This window comes from Harmonia axyridis, chromosome 1 (assembly GCF_914767665.1).
Source record: "Harmonia axyridis chromosome 1, icHarAxyr1.1, whole genome shotgun sequence".
NCBI lineage: Eukaryota > Metazoa > Arthropoda > Insecta > Coleoptera > Coccinellidae > Harmonia > Harmonia axyridis.
In genome coordinates this window covers 1,978,338-1,998,941 of record NC_059501.1, presented here as the reverse complement: position 1 = coordinate 1,998,941, position 20,604 = coordinate 1,978,338, and the positions used below count along the sequence as shown (strand labels likewise).

At 33.6% G+C, this 20,604-nt stretch overlaps 1 protein-coding gene across 5 annotated transcripts in view; it reads left to right on the top strand.

Annotated features, from left to right (window-relative positions):
• The first annotated feature begins 12 nt into the window (after positions 1 to 12).
• The window catches only part of LOC123671589 (probable phospholipid-transporting ATPase IM), a 44,640-nt gene continuing 24,048 nt past the window's right edge, over positions 13 to 20,604 (top strand). Inside the window, exon 1 of one of the 5 annotated variants that reach the window (XM_045605516.1) lies at positions 13 to 276. The gene's annotated coding sequence lies outside the window, so the exon portion shown is untranslated. Of the gene's footprint in view, positions 277 to 473; positions 499 to 13,513; positions 13,856 to 20,604 lie in introns of those variants that run through there. The other 4 variants (XM_045605519.1, XM_045605520.1, XM_045605518.1 and 1 more) reach the window with 4 other exon arrangements.

Sequence of the window (20,604 nt, the reverse complement as noted above, 5' to 3'; positions counted from 1 at the left end):
ATTTTACCCGAATACTCGAATTGTAAGACTCGATATGTATGTTTGATAATTGCGCGACGACAATTCATGCATTGGAGTAAATATTAGCTTATTTAACACGCTAAATACGAAAGAGAAACAAGTATTGGTCAGTCATCAAATACACAAGCAGAGGAGGATACGTCGCAGCAAGACCCGTCTTTAGTAGGTTTTCTAAGTGGTAAAAACGCGATGTGCAAGTGACCAGAAAATTGTTAGGCCCAAATCACAACAAACTCGAGTTTCGAACCAACCAAGGTAATTTTTACGATACAAACACAATTCTCCTGATTTGAGGTTAGTGTAATCGGTTTCACTTTCATTCTCGGGAATTTTTGTCGTGAATCACTTGAAATTTCGTAGACTCCTCCCAGTATACAGGGTGAGCGCGAAAGTAGTTTAGTGTGAGACTGTTTTTTTAAGTAGTTGTTTAATGCAGTTTTTTAAAAGGTGAACTGAAGGAGAAGCTAGTTGTGAAAGGTAACAGGTTTTAATTACATAATTGATTGTTTATGTTTCACGCTGCTCGTGCTTCATAAGTATTTTAATTGGAGGATGGATTCTAAAGAAATACTACATTTGGAGTAGACGAGGGGCCCTTTTTTAACGGAGTTTCTTAATTTCTGATCTCTTCCCTTAATAATTTTATTTCTTAAAGATGAAACATTTTAAAAATTAGTCAGTGAGGTAATTTTTGAGATAGGTAGGTAAATGATATTTTCAATCGCTACTATGGGTGGTACTAAAGCGTGTTTTACCCCTATATTCTTATTTTTCATGATTTTGTAGTCTCTAAATCTGCACATTGCTTATCTTATTCTAATTCAATGAAAAGTTTCTAAAAAAATCTGTATCATTTTTGAGGAATTAACTTGATCTGCAGTAATAATTGAAATGAAAAGACTTATATACAGGATGTCTACGTAAAACAGTGTGCAGATGAATATATAGTAAAGGGTGTTTTTTTAGAGTTATAGAATTTTAAATTGCAATTAAAAAACGATGGATTATTCGATTGACATGAATTTTATTTATCATCAAGATAATCTTGTGGCATTACATTTTAAATATGATTTCTGGCATATGACCGCCACGGCTGGCTCGGATGTAGTCCAGTCTGGACGTATATCAGCAATAACACGGTTGACGGTATATAACTACAGGGTGTTACATTCAAACCAATTGCCGCTAGATAATAAGTATTTTTGATAATATTGTTTATTTAACTAATAAAGAATGTTACACACAAAACTATTATATTTTTGTGCACCCTGTACCAATTGGAATCAACATGTGATACATTTTTGGAATCAGCTCAGCTAGAGTAATCGAAAAATTGAGACAAAATGGGGTGTCCATTTAAATAAAATGACGGTGACGTCATTACTCGAATGTAATTCACCCTGTATATAAGATTATTATTTTAAAATACGGTAAATTAAAATAAAAAATTGACGTGTTTCAGGATTATTTCTTAAAATGGTATGTTTAGCTAAAAATGAATTTGTTCCATACTTTACGAACACATCAGTGCATACGCATCTCCATATTCTGCTCTTGCAGTATGTAGTAGCACAGAATAAACTGCAATAAGCGTCCATAAATGTATCTAATAATATATTCAATAAATGTTGTATTCTTAATGTGAGTTGGTTTAAGTATGAATTCACCTACTATCCAAGATTAGATAAAATTCTGTTGCCCTGCAACCTAATGGTCTATTGTGCCCCCATCAGAGCTATTCTCGCCATAAGGTGATCTACAGTTCGCCTTCCAGTTTCAGAGTTCTAATGAACTCTAGTATCTGGGATAGCTTCAAGGAGGCTACTTCCTCAGTTCTACAATTTTCTTGTCCAAAGCAGATTTTGCATTGGCCACTGATTGCGAGGCATTCCGTCACCAGGTGATCCGAAGTTTCTTCCTCATTCCCAAAGAATCTACACTCGTCATTTTCTACTAGACCATTCCCATGAGATGTTTCCTAAGGCGACAATACCCTGTGAGGAATCTAGTGAGGAGGTGAAGTCTATTCTTGCTAAGATCCAGATACTTCTTGGATCTCGCAGTGTCAATGATCCAACCTAGGAAGATTCCGCCAGAGTGTTTCTCTTTCGGTTTTTTCCAACACCTGAAACTCTTTCTTGTAGGTATATTTGCCAATACCACTAGAAGGTTCCACGTGCCAATGAGAGTAGTTTGTGCTTCTTTTTTGGCAAGTGTGTTGGCCTCTTCATTCCCGAGTAATCTGAAATCCAGACTAAAAAGACCTTGTTATTCTTGCTTATTTCGTTGAGCTTCCTCCGGTACTTCAATACCATCTTAGAATCGATGATATATGAGCTCAGTGCTTTGATTGCAACCTGAGAATGTATCACTGTATCACATTTCTTATGATTTCTTGCTAGGTTGATTTTCACACATCTTCCATTGCAAGTATCTCTGCCTGAAAGATACTAATACATCGCCAGTCGTTATTTAAGAACCATCTGTGTACCATTTTTTGTTTTTTTTTTGAGAACTAAGATTGTGGACTCCCTTTCCCAATCTTTGAAGGCTTTTTAGATGATATAGTTTTCTATCCTACTATCTAAAGTGTGCTTATACAAAAAACTAGAACTCGACTTATCCAACCCCTAATTTATCATGATATCAACTTAATGTTCATAATCCTCATTAAGAGTGTTCGATTGTGAATTCATGTAATTATAGTCACATTTTAAGATCCCTTGAGGTAATAAAAACTCATAAAACTTTCATCATGACATTGAAAATTAAAGGTATAATTTATACCTCATTTATGGATACATACAATAAGAAGCGGAACAGGGTCTTCAAAAAAAATAAATACCTAGATAAGTTACAAATGAGCTGCTTCACTATTGATTCAGTTCGTCCTATAAATTATTAAATTTAATCAATATAAATGTCCCAGAGTTTTCTCCATCGTTGGGGAGGGTAACTGGAATTTCAAAATCACTCTAATTGCTATTCGAAATGGAGATTTAAGATTATTTTTCTGGAATAACCAAATGTTAAAGGTCGTGTTCCAGTTTTGATTCGTCCCGCATAGAATAGAACTTAAATTGTTTTATTAATAATGAAAGAATGACTTTTTGTGGAGATTGCGATAATTTTAGTTAGGTAAAGTGTAAAACACTATTTGTAAAACTACAGGTTTTTGATAATATTGTTAATTTAACTAATAAAGAATGTAACGCGTTACTTTATGAGCACACAAAACTATTGTATTTTTGTCCACCCTGTACCAATTGGAATCAACATGTGATACATTTTTGGAATCAGCTCAGCTAGAGTAATCGGAAAAATGAGACAAAATGGGGTTGTTCCATTAAAAAAAAATGACGGTGACGTCATTACTCGAAAGTAATTCACCCTGTTTATTAGATTATTATTTTAAAATACGGTAAATTAAAATAAAAAAATCGACATGTTTCAGGATTATTTCTTAAAATGGTCTGTTTAGCTAAAAATGAATTTGTTCCATACTTTACGGACACAGTGTATAGTGAAATATACGAAACAGTTGCTGTAACTCGAGAACGAAAAAATATCTGTGATCTGCTTTCTGATATTTTATTTTTTCGAAAAAAGAGATAGAGAGTCCTTGAAGATTTTTTTTTTAAGTCTTATAGTTCTCGAGTTGCTTTCGGTGAGCATTGAAATTCGGGACACCTGTATTTAATATTCCAAAATTTATTGTAAATTTTTCTTGAAGAAATGAAAAACACGAAATATTTCTTGTTTATTGCGTCGAATAAGTGACATTATTTCATCGTGTCAGACCCCAAGTTTACTAAATCCTGTTTATCACGAATTATTCATCACTGAGTCCAACCTAAACGTTTGACATCATTCTGAGGACAAAATAAAAGCTCCCCCGTTCACCCAAACGCTGTAGGTACACATTCAAAGACAAATAAATTTAATAAGGCATCAGGCCCTCTAAACCACATCTTTAATTCATTTCAATTTGGCGCCCTTTCTCACTCAAACACTGAATGAGGACCATTCTCATATTTCATTCAGGCACTCCAAACAACATGAGAAGCCAGTGAATAGACGTAGTAGTTGGAAGATAACACGCGAGCAGAGAAGGGAATGTGATCAAGTCACGATTTTTCAACCCGATCTCAAGACAACAAAGCTAGGTCAGGCACACTGGGAAAAATGAATAATTCAGCAGTTTCCGTGTGTGCTGCACAGTCACATAACTGATAACGGAAACAAACGCTGATGTTTTGGTCATTTTCACATGAACTGGACGTGTTTCATTTCTAGTTTCTTCGTTGTTTTATTCTATGATCGTGTTACAAAGGGATACATACTACTACCACAGTTAGTCTGTGCTTATTGTATCTATTTTTGTATTTTTATAGTTATGTTGATCTTTGTACAATTATTAAACATAGGTAGATCTCTTTATCGCCAGCCGCTCTAAATTTGTCCATATTATATTACCTGAATAGTCAGCGACATTTTTGTTTTCTTCTTCGGTAATAATTCTAGGTATTCGATTCTACCCCTTTCAAATATTTTATCTGCTATGTCCACTTTATTTCTAAATGATTCCTCAATATATCCTTCGTCAACTGTTGAGAATTTCCAACCCTCATACCTTTTTGAAGCAATTTCACATCTACCTCACCATCAACCAAAATTGTTGCTGATGACCGACAGAAACAATGTCATATAATTCTGGGAAATATAAAAAGTTGCAAAAATTTGGAGTATTTTGCCGATCTGTGATTCAAACTATTTACTTGCCTACAACCTATCCTTTTGAATATTTAAAGAAAAAGTGGCAATTGTCATGCAATTTATTATCTGTAAAGTGACATAAAATTTTAGTTTATCACAAATGATCTCATCTAGTTCATCTTGTTATCGGATATTTGGATCAAAAGATTATCTTCAAAATCTTCAATAATATTCAAATTCAGTGTACATAATTCATCTGCCAACACCAAATATTAAACCTTCCTAAAAATTAAATCCTACTTAAATATCGAGGTACATAACTTTCAAATTCTTAGATGCTAAATAATATAGAATTAATTGCATAATAAATGTATTCATTTGTTTACCAGAAGAATATTTCAGATATTTTCGCTTTATATTTATCATCTTGGCGTTTCAAAAAAGCACGTTATTTAGAATATACTGAAAAATTAACATTTTATTTTGAATTTAGTGAAACTTTCGACATGGAATAAATTGATCAAAATGAAGATGCTTTCAAATTTGTGAACAAATGGCATTTTCAGCGTCATTCACCAACTCTGATGGATTCCGCGAACATCCCAGATTCCATCGATTTGAGATTTTGCGTGTTGTTGCATATCAATAATTTGGAGCTTTATCCGAATTTTTAAGTTGATCACGTCATAATAGAACCATAGAAAATTCAAGTAGAATATCGAAAGAATGTCTAATATTTTCGAAATCAATTTTGTTAATGTGAAAGTGTTCGTGTCTAATTTCAGGCAGATTGCATCAACAGAAACATATCTACACAAAATAATCGACAGCAATGACAGCATAATAAATGACTTCTGTATATGGAATATATTACTACAGTTATTTGGTCAGTACTTTTCACGATTTTTTTTTAATGAGCTATAGGTATATCTTTTGAGATATGAGGAAATATCAATGATTGCGTAATTTTTCTTCCCTTTTTCCCAAACCCTGATGAAGTCGAAACCTTCACTCTTCGAAACTATGTCAAATCTGCCTGACACACTGACATTAAGGTGCAGTTTTTCCGCAGCTCTGTGACAATTAAAATCGACGTAGGGAACCTGAACCTTTAATTTTCCGCTCCTTACTTTTTATTTGGCCAAAATACAGGGAGGGGCCAAAAATGATTTGTTTGCAGATAACTTCGTTTATGATCACCTCTCGCGACTAGCAATAAACAACACGATGAGGAAAGCACTAAGGTGAAGTCAGGATCTTTTGACCGCTTGTCAGTCATGCGCCAATTGCACACTTGGAGACCACATAATTTTTCGATATTCAGCTTGAATTGTCTATGGATCTGATGAAACTATCAACACGAAATTCTGCACGTAGCTTGAAATGGCCATCCTATATATACACGCAAAATTTCAGCCCCATTGGATTTGTAATCACGGAAATATTGGGTATTTATTTTCCAATATTAATCCTAAATATGGTTCTAATGATGTGACCACCTTGATATTTTGCATAGAGCTTGAATAGCTGTTTTATATAAAAACCCAAAATCTTAACTCCGTCGCTTTTGTGGTCACGGGAATATTAGGTATTTTTTTGTTGATATTCTTGAATTTTCTATTCCGATTATGCGATCAACGAGAAATTTTAAACGAAGCTTCAAATTGCAAGTTAACATCCAAGTGCAAATTTACATCTCGATACTTGATCGAGTATGCAATTTTGAAATGAACAAAATTTCGAACAGTCATAAAGGGTGTTTTTTTGGAGCTATAGAACCTTAAATTGCAATAAAACAACGATGGATTATTCGATTGACATGAATTTTATTTATCCGCAAGATAATCTTGTGGCATTACATTTTAAATATGATTTCTGGCATATGACCGCCACGGCTGGCTCGGATGTAGTCCAATCTGGACGTCCAATTTTCGATTACTTTTTCCAACATTTGTGGCCGTATATCGGCAATAACACGGCGAATGTTGTCTTCCAAATGGTCAAGGGTTTGTGGCTTATCCGCATAGACCAATGACTTTACATAGCCCCACAGAAAGATGTCTAGCGGTGTTAAATCACAAGATCTTGGAGGCCAATTCACAGGTCCAAAACGTGAGATTAGGCGGTCACCAAACGTGTCTTTCAATAAATCGATTGTGGCACGAGCTGTGTGACATGTTGCGCCGTCTTGTTGGAACCACAGCTCCTGGAAATCATGGTTGTTCAATTCAGGAATGAAAAAGTTAGTAATCATGCCTCTATACCGATCACCATTGACTGTAACGTTCTGGCCATCATCGTTTTTGAAGAAGTACGGACCAATGATTCCACCAGCCCATAAAGCGCACTAAACAGTCAGTTTTTCTGGATGTACCGGAGTTTCGACATACACTTGAGGATTAGCTTCACTCCATATGCGGCAGTTTTGTTTGTTGACGTAGCCATTCAACCAGAAGTGCGCTTCATCGCTAAACAAAATAAAATAGACGTAGTGCGCGATACGTATTCCGCACAAAACCTTATTTTCGAAATAAAATTGCACTATTTGCAAGCGTTGTTCAGGCGTGAGTCTATTCATGATGAATTGCCAAACCAAACTGGGAATAAATCACATGAAAGCTGTTAAATCGGTCGCCATCTTGAACAGTAATGCCAACTTAAAGTTATATACCTCGAAAAAAAAACACCCGTTACTTGAGTTATCGAAAAAATAAATCCTGTTTGTTTGGTGTGCGAGTAAACGAAGCCATCGTGACAAATATAGGTTATCATAGCTAGAATGAATTGGGGTTGAGGGAGGTCACCCCTGTATCCCTCCAAGCTAGATGGAGAGTTTAATGTCATGACATTTCGCGCTTTTCGCTATAAATTTATCATGCCAACTTGGACACGTGAAAGTAATATATCCGTTATCTTAGATTCGATATTTTCCCATAATAAACATTTGAAGCCGTTGGGGGAAAAATCTGAAGTTCAAAATCTACGAATAGAAAAGGAAATCACTCGAAACTTTATTATTTAGTATCTATCCAACTTATCTTCAAAATCGAATACTTGAATCCACAATTTTGTTCTCTGATTGATAAGGAATGGAAAAGTTTGAAATTATTTCAGCCCTTGAAATTGATTGATTTGATTTTCGATATTGAACTAGCAGGCCAATTGAATAGTACCCGGTCTTCCATAGTAAAACACATTTTTTTGGCTAAATTCGGTTTTATTATTCAACATAGTTGCCTTCGAGGGCGATACAGCGATTAAAGCGATCTTCCAACTTTTAGATACCATTTTTATTCTATGATTTGTCTTTCGCTTCAAAATAGGCCTCAGTTTAGGCGATTACTTCTTCATTGACGCTAAATTTCTTTCCAACGAGTATTCTTTTGAGGTCTGAGAGCAGGAAAAAGTCGCTGGGGGCCAGGTCTGGCGAATACGGTGGATGCAGAAGCAATTCGAAACCCAATTCATGCAATTTTGCCATTGTTTTCATTGATTTGTGACACGACGCATTGTCTTGATGAAACAGCACCTTTTTTTTTTCAAATGGGCCATTTTTTTAACGATTTCATCCTTTGAACGATCCAATAACGCTATATAATGATCGCTGTTGATGGTCTGGCCCTTTTAGAGGTGATGAATGAATATTATACCTTGCGCATCCCAGAATACTGATACCATAACCTTGCCAGCTCACTGTTGTGTTTTTCCTCGCTTTGGATTCGGTTCATCTTGTGCAATCCACTCAGCTGAATGTCGATTGGACTCCAGAGTGAAATGATGGAGCCATGTTTCATCCATTGTCACATATCGACGCAAAAATTCAGGTTTATTGCACTTGAACAGCTTCAAACACTGCTCAGAATCGTTAACACGTTGTTGCTTTTGATCGATTGTGAGCTTGCGCGGCACCCATTTTGCACACAGCTTTCTCATGTACAAATATTCGTGAAAAAATGATGTACACGTTCAGATGATATCTTCACAATGTCTGCTATCTCGATCAACTTCACTTTACGGTCATTCAAAATTATTTTGTGAACTTTTTTGATTTTTTCGTCGGTGACAGCCTCTTTTGGACGTCCACTGTTTTCGTCGTCTTCGATGCTCATTTCACCACGTTTAAACTTAGCATACCAATCAATGATGGTTGATTTTCCTGGTGCAGACCCCGAAAACTCTCCATCAAGCCAAGATTTTGCTTCAACTGTGTTTTTCCCTTCAAAAAGCAATATTTTATCTGCACACGAAATTATTTTTTCATCTTTTTTCAAATAACAAAAGTAGCTACACTCAAAACGCAATATCTCACAGACTGAAGGTCGTACTGCTGTCAAATTTTGACACGTATCGTTTGAAGGTTAGTACTAACTAAAAATCATATGGATTCAATACTAGCACCACCATCTGTGCATCACACCGGGGACTTTTCAAATGGCCTAATCTTTCCGACTATTTTCACTCTTCAAGAATCGATATTCCCCATTTGGGATCCCATAAAAAACTGTTAATCATACGGCCCAATTCTTCATTATCAACCTGTCAAACTAACCCCACCAACTGCTACAATATTAACAACGTTTTATGTTCTTCCCCTATTTGATTTCTGAGTTAATGAATCCTCTTTTATGAAGGGTGGTAAACGGGAAAGTTTCTGTATAAAATATAAATCCAATGTGAGGGAATTGGGGCAGTGATGTTGCTTTGTCGGCTTTTATCAAACGGAATCGATCGTTACAGGTATGTTTTTTCCACATGGTTCGATACATACAGGGTGGATGCAGTAATAAGAATATCGGATTAGCAGATTCTGAGTTTTGGAGTTGAGAGGAAATACCACCACGTGAATAATCAGTTTAAAACGAAATTATAGATTTTTCCTCGTACAAACACCGATTTCTATGGGGTTTTCACATAATTTCTTGCGAATGAAAGAAAAATATTCGTTGAAAAAAAACCTGCTAAAATTCATAACAAAAGAGATATAACTATAATTTTCTGGACCACATGTCCTACACAGGACCATTTCATTACTGCGATCCTACCTATTACGTCTTCTACCATCGTTTTTCATCTGATCTCTTCATTTCAAATGAAAAGTAAGTGAGAAAAGTAGAAGAAAATTCGAACGAGACCATAAGTCTCATCTATGTGAGAAGAGAGTTAAAAGAATATTCGTACAAGTCCATAAGTGTCATTTATGTGAGAAGTAGAGTAGAAGAAAATTCGTAAGAGAATTTATGTGAGAAGAGTGGTGGAAGAAAATTTGTACGAAACCATAAGTGTCATTTACGTGAAGAAAATTCGTACGAAATCACAAGTGTCATTTATGTGAGGAGAGATGTAGAAGAAAATTCGTACGATATCATAAGTGTCATTTATGGGAGATGTGAAGTAGAAGAAAATTCGTGAGAGACCATAAGAGTAATTTATGTGAGAAGAGTAGTGGAAGAAAATTTTTACCATAAGTGTCAATTATGTGAAATGAGTAGTAGAAGAAAATTCGTCCGAGATCACAACTGCCATTTATGTGAGAAGAGAGTTAAAAGAACATTCATACAAGTCCATAAGTGTTATTTATGTGAGAAGTAAAGTAGAAGAAAATTCGTAAGAGACTCATTTATGTGAGAAGAGTGGTGGAAGAAAATTTGTACGAAACCATAAGTGTCACTTATGTGAAGAAAATTTCTCCGAGATCTCAAGTATCATTTATGTGAGAAGAGATGTAGAAGAAAATTCTTACGATATCATAAGTGTAATTTATGTGAGAAGAGTAGTGGATAAAAATTTGTACCATAAGTGTCAGTTATGTGAAATGAGTTGTAGAAGAAAATTCGTACGAGATCACAAGTGTCATTTATGTGAGAAGAGAGTTGAAAGAATATTGGTACAAGTCCATAAGTGTCATTTATGTGAGAAGAGTGGTGCAAGAAAATTTGTACGAAACCATAAGTGTCACTTATGTGATGAAAATTTCTCCGATATCTCAAGTATCATTTATGCGAGAAGAGATGTAGAAGGAAATTCGTACGATATCATAAGTGCCATTTATGTGAGAAGCGAAGTAGAAGAAAATTCGTGGTGCACCCTGTATAATTTTCAATCCTTCGAAGGCACCGAACAGCAGTATAAAACTAAGAAGTTTATTTTCTGAAGGGAAAATGAAAGGAAAGTGATAAGAAAGCAATGACTGGGTATTGACCATTTTCGCCGATAAGATACGTAAAATTGCTCTAATATAATTGAAACTAAAAGCAACCCAGAGACTTCCAAGGCACTCCGCTCTTATTGAAAACCGTAAAAAGTGTATTATTAACGTCATTACCTCTTATCTTTTATGATTAGATGACACACTGGCACTCCTTGTAAACAAAGTTGCGAAGTTGACTTGAAAGTTTTCCATATAAATTGAAATTTCGAAAAGCCTACAAATGGTACATTCACAGAATAGGTACCTTTTTAAAAAATCATCTTATAAAAGTTGGGCTGCAGAGTCATTTGTTCCTGAATAAAATTTTCTAATTTTAGACTATCTAAAATTCTGAAAGGTAAAATCATTACATATATGAATATAAAAAAAATTATTATTCAATTTATCTTCAATATATGGACAAATTTTCTCATTCCTATTTAATTATTCAGATAGAAGTAATAATTTCACACAAATTCTAAATATTCTTCACTAGAATTTCGACTCATTGAAAATTCAGAGGTTCTTTCTTTTTAAGCAGTTTAAAACATTCGTTATTGGAAATTATATACCAAATGTTCTTGCAGCTTGGCTATTCGTAAGACCTTGACCAAACTTTTTCACGTTATCGTTGTGGTTTAAATTCGGCGATAACTCCATCATTTTCAACCGTGAGAAAAGCAAGATACGAAAATGTCTGTAAAATAATAATAACAAGATGATAAGAGTTCATTGTAAGAAATCTGAACGAAATCATAAGTTTTATTTATGTAGGAAAAGTAGCAAAAGAAAATTTGAACGAGAGCGACCATAAGTATCATTTATGTGAGAAATAGAACAAATTCATAAAGGGCCAGAAATGTAATTTATGCGTTTAATCATTCATTTGATTTGAATGAATAGAAAATTGGTATGAAACCATAAGTGTCAATCATGTGAAAAAAGTAGAAGAAGAAAATTTAAATGAGTTGTACTTCATACGAGACTGTGTCATTTATTCGATTCAAATTGACCACTATTCGTATTGAAAAAATAGTAGAAGAAAATTGGTACAAAACCATGAGTGTCATTCATATAAGAAAAGTGTTATAGAAAATTTGAATGAGACCATAAGTGTCACTTATGTGGTAAAAGGAGTAGAGCAAGATTCGTAGAATATCATAAGTGGTATTTATCTGAGAAAAGTGGTAGAACACAATAATTGTCATTTATATGATTCATCTCACGCACCATTCATATTGAATTAAAAGATAATTTGTACAAACCATAAGAAAAACATCAAAACGAAAAAGTCAAAACCATAAGAGTCATGCATGTGAGAAAAAATAAAAACGAGAATATCAAAAGTGTTATTTATGTGGGGAAAGAATTGTAAGAAAACCATACGCGACCATAAGTATCATTTACGTGAGGAGAGTAATAAAAGAACATTCGATCGAGACCATAAATGTCATCTATGTGAGAAGAGTGTTGAAAGAAAATTCGTACTAGACACTAAGTGTCATTTATGTGTTGCATTGTAACGATTTATATCAAATAGTAGAAATTGACAGAAGACCATAAGTATCATCTATGTGAGGAGAGTAGTAAAAGAAAATTCGTTCGAGATCATAAATGTCATCTATGTAAGAAGAGAGTTAATAGAAAATTCCTACGAGACCATAAGTGTCATTTATGAGTTGCATCCTAACCATTTATATTAAACAGTAGACACGAGTCCATAAGTATCATTTATGTGAGAAGAGTAATAGAAGAAAATTCGTACAAGACCATAAGTGTCATTTATGTTGGGAGAGTAGCAAAAGAAAATTTGTACGAGACCACAAGTATCATTTATGTGAGGAGAGTTGTAAAAAAAATCGACCATAAGTGTCATCTGTGTGAGGAGAGTAGTAAAAAAAAATTCTTTCGAGGTCATAAGTGTCATCTATTTGAGAAGAGAGTTAAAAGAAAATTCTTACGAGACCATAAGTGTCATTTATGAGTTGCATCCTAACCATTTATATTAAACAGTAGACACGAGTCCATAAGTATCATTTATGTGAGAAGAGTAATAGAAGAAAATTCGTACAAGACCATAAGTGTCATTTATGTTGGAAGAGTAGCAAAAGAAAATTTGTACGAGACCACAAGTATCATTTATGTGAGGAGAGTTGTAAAAAAAAAATCGACCATAAGTATCATCTGTGTGAGAAGAGTAGTAAACAAAAATTCTTTCAAGGTCATAAGTGTCATCTATGTGAGAATAGAGTTAAAAGAAAATTCTTACGAGACCATAAGTGTCATTTAGGTGTTAGGTGCATCGTAACCATTTATTTTAAATAGTAGAAGAAAATTAGCATAAGTCCATAAGTATCATTCATTTGGGAAAGCTCGTAAAAACTTCACACGAGAATATAAGTGCGTCTTTCACATCTCACCATAAGTGCCATCTATGTAAAATGAAAATCAGAAGAAAATTCGTTGAAGAGCATAAGTGCCACTTACGCGTTTCGCACAGTTGTCATTCATGCCTTACACGTGTGCTTCTTCCTTACCACATGCGTGATGCATACTTCTTTCCGCTGCCTCCTTGGTGAATATTATCGCGGGCATTCCCGGCATTGGAACAACGGAACCTCCAATTTGAAATTCGATCGATTCTGGGTCTGCATCATCCCCGCTGCTGTCACCTGTGTACCCTCGTTCATTCCTAGCATAAGCCTCGTCGGTTATCAGCCTTATCTCCAGCTCTTCTCCTACTTCGATTTTTTTTTTGAACGCTTACGTTTCGCTTCCCGCGGGACAGTTGACGGTGCGCTTTTTCTGTGATTACAAGTTGGGTTCCGCAATTCGGGAATTTTCGCGGTGTTTTTTTTTTCTAGTTTTTTTTTTAAGGTTGGTTAAAGCAAAGTTGGATGTGTGGATTTTGCAGTTTTTTTGGATAAATCGGTAAGAAGGTGATATTATTTGTAGGTTAGTTTGAAGGAAAATAAAATCTAACCTTCGTTGAGTTTTCACAGTTTAAGTCTTGTTATTATTGCAGGAATTCTGGTAAATTTTGAAGGTTAGGTTAGGTATGAAATTTGTGGATCTTTCGCTATGATGTGTTTTCAATTCAATGATTCTATCGAACATTGTTGGAATCAAATTTAAAGTAAATAATTTCTGTTATAAACATAAAATCATGAAACATCAATCATAAGTTCTGCTTTTGGTTTATTATTCCTAAAATAAATTAATGAAATTGTTTGAGAAAGAAGAATTTAAATATTTTTTAAACGAAAAAGCCATCTGTCTTCTAGAGTTTTTTTTTTCGAAAGCTATTGAAGCTATTCCTATTAAATCTGGTAAAGGAAACGTTTGGTATACCGCTTTGGTCCTCCAGAACAGGATCCATGAATTTTGAAGGCAAAAAATTTTAATTCCTTAATATTATATCATCTCACTAGGTTTTCCCATGAATTTTATTTATCGCTTATCAGTTTCTCGAGTTCCTTGGCAGTTTCTCGAGTTCCTTGGGTTTCTATCTCTAATCTTCAAATTTTCTCCATTCTTCAATCGATTTATTGATATTAAATAAGACTTATATGCCTTAGTCAGCTAGATTTCCAAAATTTCAAGTTATGAGTCTTTTAAGTTCGACTCCAGCAATAATTTTTTTTTATTAGAATTCTTAATCCTTGTTATTGTCTTTATATTATAAAATCTCAGTTTTTAACATGAACGTTTGTAGCACCTTAAAACTTAATGGTTCATTATTTTTGCAGTAATCTAAGTGTTAATAAAAATTCATAAATGGACAACTATAAGGAGATACGAAATATATTCGAATTTTGGAAATCAATTGAAGAAAATTTGTACGATATCGTAAATTTAATTTGAGAAAAGTAGTAGAAGAAACTACGTAAGTGTTAATTCATATTAAAATTAACAACTAGAAAACCATAAGAAATAAAGCGATGTAGTCAAATTCATTAATTTCATGTGTTTGCTGAAAAAAAAAGCTTTTTTCCTGGTTTTTTTAATGTCAAAGCATGAACTATGAAAATTTCGTAGGAAATTTTAAACATTTCTTTCCTGAATTCCAATGGTTCATTCTTGGAAATTATGAACTATTATCAATAAATCATATAAAGAGAAATTTCTCGAAGACTGTTCAAGATTTTGGAAACAATTTTTTATAGGCCAAATAGTTTCGAAGTTTTGAATTATTGAATAATTTTCCTTATAGGAAGTTCAAATAATTATTATATTTCAATTGATCGACTGGATTTTCAGTTTTAGGTCAGTTTTATAAAAATTTCATTTTATCTAATACGTATTGTTTACTGAAATTCTTGAATAGAAGGGTCGATAAATGAGTCTGGACTTCCCATAAAAAAAGTAAATAAATACCAGTTGCTTGATTCATACCTTGTTCAGGACTTGTAATTCATAAATAAATTGCCATAAATACCAATTAAAAACATTAGAAAACTTGTATTATAAATGAAAATTCCCGAGAGTTTTATTTCGTTCTGATCGAAACATTGCATGTTTCTTATCTCACAAGTATTTCCGATAACAACCAGATAATTGGAAAACTCTAAAAACTAAAGTCGAAACACCAAAGATATGGAAAAACTTTCAGTTTTGGGTCAATGCCCCGCCAAAATTAATAACTCAAATTTTGAACCGTGCTTTATTATTCCCTCTTTTATGTATCTTCGAAAATCTACACCTGTATCTATGAATAACTAATTTAAGAAATATATAGATTCTATCATTAGGTTTTCGAGTCTCGAAAGAATGATACTTTGAAAATTTGATTTTCAAACTAAAAAATAGGAAATTCTGTGGGAAAGTTTGTGGGTTCAAGGTTTCATGCAAATAGCTATACGATATATACAGTTTGTCCCAACGAAAATTTATTTTCCTTAGTGAAAAAAGACAGTCCCTATCCTATCACTTTGGCAATATGTACCTGGATAAAGTGGGTTCTTTTGTTTCAATCTGGACGCAAGTAAAGAGTGTTTTTTTCTAAAGCTATAGAACTTTAAATTGCAATAAAACAACGATGGATTATTCGATTGACATGAATTTTATTTATCCGCAAGATAATCTTGTGGCATTACATTTTAAATATCATTTCTGGCATATGACCGCCACGGCTGGCTCGGATGTAGTCCAATCTGGACGTCCAATTTTCGATGACTTTTTCCAACATTTGTGGCCGTATATCGGCAATAACACGGCGAATTTTGTCTTTCAAATGGTCAAGGGTTTGTGGCTTATCCGCATAGACCTATGACTTTACATAGCCCCACAGAATGTAGTCCAGCGGTGTTAAATCACAATATCTTGGAGGCCAATTCACAGGTCCAAAACGTGAAATTAGGCGGTCACCAAACGTGTCTTTCAATAAATTGATTCTGACACGAGCTGTGTGACATGTTGCGCCGTTTTGTTGGAACCACAGCTCCTGGACATCATGGTTGTTCAATTCAGGAATGAAAAAGTTAGTAATCATGGCTCTATACCGATCACCATTGACTGTAACGTTCTGGCCATCATCGTTTCTGAAGAAGTACGGACCAATGATTCCACCAGCCCATAAAGCTCACCAAACAGTCAGTTTTTCTGGATGTAACGGTGTTTCGACATACACTTGAGAATTAGCTTCACTCCAAATGCGGCAGTTTTGTTTGTTGACGTAGCCATTCAACCAGAAGTGCGCTTCATCGCTAAACAAAATAAAATGGACGTAGTGTGCGATACGTATTCCTCACAGAACCATTATTTTCGAAATAAAATTACACTATTTGCAAGCGTTGTTCAGGCATGAGTCTATTCATAATGAATTGCCAAACCAAAATGAGAATAAACCATTTGACAGCTGTTAAATCGGTCGCCATCTTGAACAGTAATGCCAACTTAAAGTTATATACCTCCAAAAAAAACACCCGTTATTTCAGCCGACTATTATGAGATCATTCAGTTCTTTTTGATTGTAACACTGCAGAGTTGTTGAATCTGGCGCAATTCGCTGCCTTCATCAGATTGAATTCTTTGAACTTAATCAGACGATATTTCTGTGTCATCTTCTGGGATACCACGAGTATTTCTTCCGAATTAAATACAAGTATGCTTGCAAAATCTAGATCTGGGTATGACAATTCGTGTCGATTGTTTCTCTTTATGTCTTCAATATGAATGATTTATCGTTAAGAAACCACCATGATGACTGATTTTTTTCGCTAAAAAACCATATAATGTTAATTACAACCTTTGGAATCGTTTGAGAAAGAAAAAATCAACCTCCCTTATGAAATTTCAAAAGTGTATTGCAATGATTGTAATTCGTATAGTATTATTCACCACTGAGTTTAGCTACAATAGTTTTGGATGAAGCATCCTTGAGCTACTAGAATCAATAGGGATATCTAATTTGGTACCCAATTCTATGGAAATAGCTCACTTATTTTTCTATAAAAGCTTGAAATGATGGAACACGGGTGATTAGAATTTTTTCCTGAAGGATTCCAAATATTTGATTATTGCAAAGAATTAACTAAAAATAAGCTGGGCATTTCAAAAAAGGGTTAGTATTTATTTCCTTCTACTTCCAGACTTTAATCATTAAAAATAATAAATTGACAAATAGAAAACTCGAACTTCAACTGATAAGAAATATCAAAATTGATAAAACACACTAGCGAAATGATAAACTAAAATGCTTATGAAAATAACCGACATTGATATTGCAACAATTTTCTACGTTATCTGATAAGTTACGTTTGCAAAAGGTCCCCAAAAAAATTAAATCTAAACCGCAAGCTTTCAACAATGACAGTTTTTGTATAATTTCAAGGTGATACGTGTAGGAAATGGTGTAATAGTTTCAATTTTCTGCTAGAGCACCTAGACATGGAACTATAAAACAAAATATTTATTCATTTCAATGGGTTCAATGTCAGGAACAACATCAAAGACATTGTTATTCATTCATCTTTCTGGGTATTCGTTTCGTCACAGTTCTCTTAACATAAATTTCGTCGATTTTGTTCGGTGTTGATTTTAACAATCATGTTTCTTGAATTTGATCCTTCCTCCAACCTTGAAAATGTAGTAAAAAAGCACTCAACAACTACATGCAAATAGCTATTATACAGGCTGATCCTAATTTGTAGATATGTACCTCAGATGATGAAAAAAAATCTTCCTTACAAAAGTTTTCTCGTAATAACTTCTACTTATTTAGCGAAAATTTCCACTTCCAGGTTTATAAAAGATTATCCATTTTGTGATTACGAAAGTAAACGAAAATAAAACACCTTCATTCAGAATATCGATCAAACTTTTATTTCAATATGAAAAGCGAGGCGAAGCACTTTTGTAATAAAGCCGTTTTACTCCTTGTTGCACCATCTTGCTGCAATATCTTCTCTTCCAATTCCATATAATTAATTTCAAACCAAAAAAATCGGTAATCATTTAGCTATAGCGAAAAAAATTGACGTCATCCGAATTTTGTGGTTCAAGCACCCAATCGGCATATTTTCTGCGCATTCTATGGGCAACTGGCTATAGCTTAGACGTCAACTGAATCTTATAAGAATGGATATTCAAATCCAGATGCAAAATACGCCATAACGTGTCGTAAGAGAAGCCCAAATGTTGTGCGCGCCGAGGAATGGATAAATTTGAATATTCTTCAACACTTCCACTTACAGCAGCAATATTTTTGGTCGAGCATGAATTTCGATATTAAGGTTTAGAGTGTAGATGAAATAACCGAAAACAATGACATTATAACAAATGACTCCTGATGAAATATATATCAACAGTTCTGTGTTATCAAAGAGTATGATTGAAGGTCGCTGAAAAATTCCTGACACAATTCAGTGTTTTTCTACTAACGTTCTTTTTTAGAGTTATAAAAAGTGTTACATCAAGAATAAATAATTATTTTCACCGATAAATGCTACCAAATATATTCATAGAATTTTTTTATCGTTAAATAGGTACGAACTCTTTGTTCCAATAGTTCAAGAATAATCATCATATATTTTGAATAAAATATCATCGTAAATATCATCACACGTTGCCTTTTTCATGTTACTACATTGTTTTGGAACTATTGATGATACAATATTTGAGAATGACTTCAATCTTTTGTGTACTCATATTATTCCATGATATTACAAATCGGATATTATGATTAGGCCTGATGATAATGACCTGAATATTTTCTATTCGGAACTGAAGCATTTGTTATTGATTGATTGATGGGACAGAACGTTGGATCAATATACCCTATTAAGATAAAATCACGTTGATTCAAAACATGGAAAAAATATTGTGAATCATGGTGATTCAATGTTGAGATATTTCACAAAGAAAATACTTAAGTAGTTCTTCAATTTTTTCTTCTCTGAAAAGAGATATTATTCAGAATATACACTTAACATTATTTCAAAACGTATTTGATTTAATTTTTTTCAGTTTTTTAGATTAAATTCAAACTCGTCCTCTAATTCTTTTGAATCTTTCCCAAGGGAATATAATGTAAAGAGGTAATAAACACTCTTCCTCAAAAAAAAAAAATACCTACGAAGAAAGTTCTTTTATGTTTTAGGAAAAGATCTATCAAAATTATAATTTAGACGAACTTCCTAGGATGATAGTTTGTTGTGCATAGCGGATATATCCAAATTTATCAGAATTGCACAATGTACATTGATAACAATTTGAATGCGTTGAATTATCTAATTTCACATTTCATCATACAGGTGAACAAATAGAATCAATGCGGCGGTAACATGAATACATTCAATGATAATCAGATAAGTGATAAAATTGATAAAGGTGCCTTATTGATTTGGTTCATCCTTCCAATGAAGGATTTCTCCGAATTCAATACACATATTATTATCGACACACCTTTGACATAAACTTTCCTGAATTTGTTCATCCAACGAAATATTTCTATTTAAAAAAAAATGTAACGATTTCGAATCACTTTTAATTTCATGATTTTATGTATAAAGGAAAATATAAAATTCCAGATATATGTATATTTGGCTAATTCAATTATTATTGGGTAATTTTGTGAAGAAAATTTTTATTTTGGCCGTTGAAAATTTATTTATTTCTTTCGTTTTTTCTAGTATCAGAACTAACATCAATTAACCTATACCTACATCAAAAGCTAGAGTTGATAGAAAAAAGGTTTTCGACAAGCATATTAAAAACATTTCAAATCAAGTAGATATTGGATTTCCGGTACAATTTTTTTTTCATTTTGTTGGCCCTGTTGTAATTTCAATAGTAATTAGAATGTCAACGCGTTTCCATGAATTCCAATTTCCATATATTTTGTTTCCATGTGATCAGATCGATTTACATCGACAGTATTCACAACTAGTGGACAAAGCAGGTGTTCTTCTGTCAGAAATTCATGTTTGATTTCAGTAGCACATTTTATTTCGAAAATTACAATAATTTGTAATAATCAAAAATTTAATTCCAGTGGAATATTGGAGTATTTTTCTCGTAGCATCTGCACTCCACCAGATATTCAATTTAAATTTGGATACATATCTCAATTTAGAGTTTACATCACGTGATATGCCAATTTTGATTGCAAATCTACAGGCCAGAAATTTACAGTCAATGGTGATCAGTATAGAGCCATGATTACTAACTTTTTCATTCCT